General features: G+C 33.4%; 1 protein-coding gene across 1 annotated transcript in view; it reads left to right on the top strand.

The window, feature by feature from the left end:
• Diaph3 (diaphanous related formin 3) overlaps positions 1-6,000 on the top strand; it is a 479,227-nt gene that overhangs the window by 257,280 nt on the left and 215,947 nt on the right. The gene's annotated exons all lie outside the window — the stretch shown is intronic.

Genomic DNA, 6,000 nt, shown 5'->3' with positions numbered 1-6,000 from the left:
TTTGTTTTTTTTTTTTTTTTTTTTTAAGACACATATTTGCCTGAACACTTAGTCTTAAATGTCAGCCCTGATTACATTATTTGAATATTTTTATTTTGATATGCTCATTATCAAGAACTTGAACTGAACCGTGAACTCAAACCCAGACTGAACTGAGCTAATTTACTCAACCTCTGAACTAAATCCAAATATTAATTTTCTCATATCTGCAAATCCAACAGACGGGTTTTGTTTAATAACAAAATTATATCGTAAACCTATGCTTTCTCTGAGCAACAAAATGGAACATCAAAATATTATTTAAACATAATATTTATTCAGTTCAGGCACCTGCATATGATGGTATAGATTGAATGTTGCTTAAGGATTGCCTAACTTTTTACCTTTAACTATATAAATATTTATATTCATTGTTTTTTTTGTGAGCAGATGCAAAGAAAAATAAGACTGCTTTCTGTAAAGGGAAAATAACTCTATTAGGAACAAACATACTTCAGATGTCATTAATGCTTTTGAACTATTTGCATATAAGTATAATTTTGATGGTAAAAAATTTACTTTAAGTTTAGAAAATTTTTTTTTCCACAAGTTTTCCATAGGTTGAATTTTCTTATAGCAAATACATTCAGTGTTTCATATAACAGAGCTCTTTCCTAAGGAGTGGGCCGTAGTAATGGTGCTTTATTGATCTGCTTACAACAAATTCTTCTCAGTTACACATCACAAGAAAAGCCTCTTGCTCTTGACCTTGTAACATCTACACTCACTGATTAAGGAATTTGATTATTGCTATTGCCAGTTCGGTAGGGAAGGTGAGAAAAAAGTTCAGTATCAGCTGTGGGTTTACTGAATATTTATTCCTTTGATGCTGACATGAATTTTCTCACTCAGTTTCCCTGACCTGTGTCTTCCATTGGTATCAATACTTTGTGCACTTTCCCCTCTCCCATCTCTGTTTTTTATTTTCCTTTCTTTGTTTTAATAGATTTCTATAGTTGATTAGGATATCTGTTATGGACAATGTAACTCTTAAAGCATCTTGAAGATCCTGCACATCCATGAGGCTTACTCAGGGAGAAATCCTGTGCCAGATGCTTTATCAGATTGTCTTTCTAATGTAGGTGATTAATTTTTACCTGGCATACACAGAACTCATTTTTTGACACATAAACCATTAAGTATGATTAAATGCCTTAATGGAGCTATACAAAATGTTATGGCAGCACCGAAGGTTAGCCTAGCTGCTGGAGGGTAGGCAACCTTTTTAACATTTAAGATTCAGCTCAAGTTTCTCTTTCTTCTTAAAGGATAGGTACATGTTCCGTGGAGGAAAAGGCGTTCTAAGTAGGAGAAAGAAGTTCCATAAAGGCTGACTGTGTGGCATGGATTGGTATCCTGAGTTGTCTAGTACCATTGGAGCCTACACCAGACAAGAGTTGGGAAAAATAGTGCTGATTTGGTAAATCAGTTTAGATATTGGAGCGGCTTGAATGTCATGCTAATTGTGAAGGTTTTATGCAGTCATGTTAGTTTTGAAAGGCAAATTATGTGAGCAGATATTTTGTAGGAAGATAATTATCAGCATTATGAAAGGTTAAGCTGCTCTGTCCAGTCCTTTTGCCAATAACATGTGTGTTTAAATTGATCGTTAAAAATTAAAGAAGATTCAAATATTTAGATCCAAAGTCACACTTGTCATGTGCCAAGTTCTCAGTGTTTGTACATGTTGGCAGCATAGAGCCCAGTTCAATCATTACAGAAAGTTCTATTGCAGTGCTAAGTTAGAGGATTATAGGGCGAGATTTCAATAGCTAACTAATGTGGTACGTGACATAGGGGAATGACAGGGGAATTCAACTAAGAATATAAGACGGAGAGAGATCAAATATTCTTCCTTTATTTTCAGCTTAACCAACTGGTAGGGGTACCACTGCTGACATGTGCAATGTGGTTATTCAAAAGAGAGTGAGTTCTGAGTTTCTTTGCTGTTGTTAATTTTCCCCTCTTGCTTACCTTAGGATCTTAAAGGACATGAGGTTGAAGGTGCCTTATTTAATTACTTAGTAAGTGCTTTAATATTTATTATATAACTGTCACTATATTTTGAGATGAAGGCCTTCCAAAATGAAGTAATGCCAGAGGTGTTTGTGGTAAATTAATAAGAGGGGAAGCGTTAGACTGTAACAATTCAAAAACATTAGGGACATTGTCAGGGTGTGGTGGTGAGAGGCTGAGCAAGATGGAGGTATTGCAAGACTGCCAAATTCAGGTTTCCCTGAGAAGGAAAGCAATGAAACCAAAGCAGACGGGGAGTTGGAGGTTAGGGAGATGCTCAGTCCATGCCTATGGTCTTCTGGGGCAGATTGTTTTCTGGTCCAAAATGTCATTTCCATTTTAGATTTTGTATCTCAAAAATATAGTTGACTCACAAAACTTAGCTGCATGCCCTCTTCTGTGCTTTCTCTACGGAACTGTTGACAGGAGACTAGGTCTGATTAATGAGGTGGAATCCCCTAATGCAGTGCTCAATACATAGTCAATACTCAATAACTAGCTATTGAATGAAGTTTGTTTCAGCAGGCACAATGTAGTATCTCATATTTAGTTTGTGTTGAAAATAGATATCTTTTCAGTGAGATACAATCACTGATGCACAGTAATTTTTAAATCTTACAAGTACAATACATGCTGTTATTATTTTACTACAGTTAGTCTGCAAACCAGTTTATCTGTCTCCAGATAATGGGTTGACTGTATTTTCATGCAATAATATTGGGTATTTTGATTATCCCTCATAGGCGCCTTCTGTTGTGCAAGAAATAAAATAAATATTACAACTTCATATTTTTATTAGCCTACATATCAAGTTGAAAGCATATATTGAACAAGATGATATCTCATCATGTTTGTTATCAGAAGTAGCAGCTTGATCTTTGACAATTGTGATTGAATTTTTCACACTGAATATAAAGCATTTAGGTTGTTGATAAGCCCCCATACAAAGAATTTCATATTTATTTGACAGTAAAAAGTCAGGAAAATATTTTAATCTGTTAAAACATGTTGAGCAATTATAGGGCATTTAACATTTCTATCTAAAATCGTTATTTTAAGTAATCTTTATAACATAAGCCCAAATATAAAAAACAGATGTGAAGATATACAATTAATATTAAATTGCTCAGAAATAAGTACATGAATTTTTAGTCCCATACACATAGTTTAATTTGAAGAGCTACATTTGTATGCATTTGTACTGAATATGTTTAACTGAAGTATCTCTGACTTTAGTGAGAAAATGCTTATTTACTTTTTTATATCCCAAAGATGTGATGTGGAATATGATAAATAAATGTAAAAATAAAATATAAGGCAAACATAAAGTAGAATTTTTAATAAGATGTTAATAAAAATTAAAGTTGATGCATAGATGTGGGACTTTCTTGTGGTAAAAATGTAGTACAAACATTTGTAAGAAACTTGTTTCTCTGATTTTCTAAAGCTGAACTTTCTCAGAAATTTTCTACACGTATCTTTCTAAAAGGAAAATGTGGTGTTAAACAGTTTTCTTAAAGGCAACAAGGGAAGAATCTATTTCATGTATATTTTTCTTCAGAACCATACCATTCTTCCCTTTCCCCTGCTTCAGATATGTATAATAATAACAAAAAAGGTATGCCAGTCCGTGAGAAGACCTCAGGTAAGATACAGTGATAGTAATTCTACTTTTAGTTTATGTAAAGGGCTATAAGTACCTTGTCTTCTAATGGCTTTACTTTTTAAAATGATGAACCTTAGAATATAAATGGAGGAATGCTTATCATTCATAAATCCACCAAAGATATTAGTGGACTTCAGCTAAAAATTGGACAAAAGCCATTTTGAGATGTCTATATACAAAATTTCAAAATAGTTCAAAAATATATGTCTGATTTACTACTGATAAAATACCAACATATATCCATCCAATTCCAGTAGCAGGTAATAGATACTTTTCTGACCAAAATACCTACTAGAGAAAATTTATATTTGATTAGTGTTGGGTTATTTATTCAAGGGAACCTATAGGTGGTAGATCTTATATTTTTTTCTTTAAGTAGATCAGTGTTATAGCCAAAGAATGAATTGACCCATCCTTTAAAGTTCAACATCATATTGGAATATATGAGATAATTTTGACTTGTAAATTTAGGGAGCAGATGTTAGAAATGTGCACATCTTGGCTATAATGTGTGTGTTTGATATCTAATGAGGTGGTTTATTTCTGAATATCAAATATTGTGATCAATACCATAGTGTGATGTAGCTCTTTGTTCTAAATAATTACAAAATCTCACTTCTTATAACTGGATAATACTCATAAATTTTGGAGCAACTTACCACCCGCTTTAACTAATTTTTATTAGTACTTGTGACAATTTACTCTTTGGGGAAATTGCAGAAACAGATAACTATTGATTCCACTTTAGATTTATCCACATTATCTTTTTGTAGGAGGCTTTCCATTCTTTATGGCAGTAGAACACTGATGAGTTCATTTCAAAAGTTGAAGTCATCAAAAGATATGTATGGGGCTCAGAGGGGTTGGGAGTTAGGAGCTAAGAGGATGATGGTTGGCAGGAAAGATTTATGTCTAAGGTTTTTTTTGTATATCAGATTTTCTAGGCATTTCTTTTATAAGCAAGGGCTATCCAAAAGTAATCTTACCAAAGCTCTGCTCGAAATCATTTAAAATGAGAACATTGAATTTCTGTTTTCTTTAATGTACTACCAGCCTTAGTATGTGACTGTTCCAAATTTAGCAGCTTGCTCTTAGATCACTTAATTTGCACACTGGAGTATCTTTTGTAAAGTACCAATACCTTATCTCCTTCATCAGTTCATTTAATTCAGAATGTATGGATATGGATCCTAGTTAGTAGCATTTTAGAAAGTGCTCCCTAGTTGATTTTAATATTCAACCTAAACTGGGATGCATTTTATGTATTCTATCCTACTTGTATGTCCCCAAATGGAAAATGTCTGATTGCTGGTTTGGAACCAACCAACAAATAAACATAAAGAAATGAACACTAACCAACACCAAAACAAAAACTTTTAAAAAGAACTTAAGGATGAGTTGTGAAAATATTTTCCAAAATGGTTGCTTTTCTTACATGCCAAGCTGAACACTATTCTGAAAAGATTTTGAAGAGGAATATGAATTTCAGATATAGTGGGACTGAAATATGTTTGGGTGTCAATTCATTTTACAAGTTCCTACCTTGTGCAGGTCATATTTCAGTGACTGTAATGCATGACAAAATGCCTCTCGCAATCAGAAGCAGTCTGTATTTTTGAATATCTCTCAGTCCTCAGGCTATTATAGTTACTGTATGAAGTCTTAATCCTTGTGTATGACTTTTTCTTGTACTCCATGAAGTCATTTTTAAGAAAGATCTTTGCCAGACAAATTCATTGTTCCATCTGCATTCAGTGTATGTTTTAGAAGGATTTTTATTTTTTGTCAGATTGGCAAAATTATACTACTACATTTTGGCATCATTTAACAGTAAAGCAGTTATGGGCCAAAGACTTGCAAATAACAAATGCCATTCTTATTTTACATACACCTAATTAAATCATAGGAATGCTGATTTCCAAAGTAATGTGAAACTATTTAAGATGCTTCACCTCCTTTCACTCTTTCATTAACTCATTTAATCCTTAGCATTTGTCAAGAAATATTTAATTGGATTTACTAAGTAGTATTTTAGATTAATTCTTTTCCCCTTACTTTTGTTTTTCACTTGCTATAAGCATTGTAAATTGGAATTACTCCATTAATAGAACATAAAAGTGTGACTTCAGTTAGGCACACACAGCAGGGTGCTTGTGTGCTGTCATGTAGCTCCTTTCTTAACAAGCACTGTTGATCCCTCAAACTCTTTCTCCCAGACCTTGAGCCTTGCTGGTTCAGAGGACTATTACTCATTAGAGGAGCACCCAAGATTCGTCTCA

Source organism: Fukomys damarensis, unplaced genomic scaffold (assembly GCF_012274545.1).
Source record: "Fukomys damarensis isolate Sample0158 unplaced genomic scaffold, DMR_v1.0_HiC HiC_scaffold_38, whole genome shotgun sequence".
In the NCBI taxonomy this organism is placed as follows: domain Eukaryota; kingdom Metazoa; phylum Chordata; class Mammalia; order Rodentia; family Bathyergidae; genus Fukomys; species Fukomys damarensis.
Note: the sequence above shows the minus strand (reverse complement) of the source record. Positions and strands in the feature narration are given on the sequence as shown.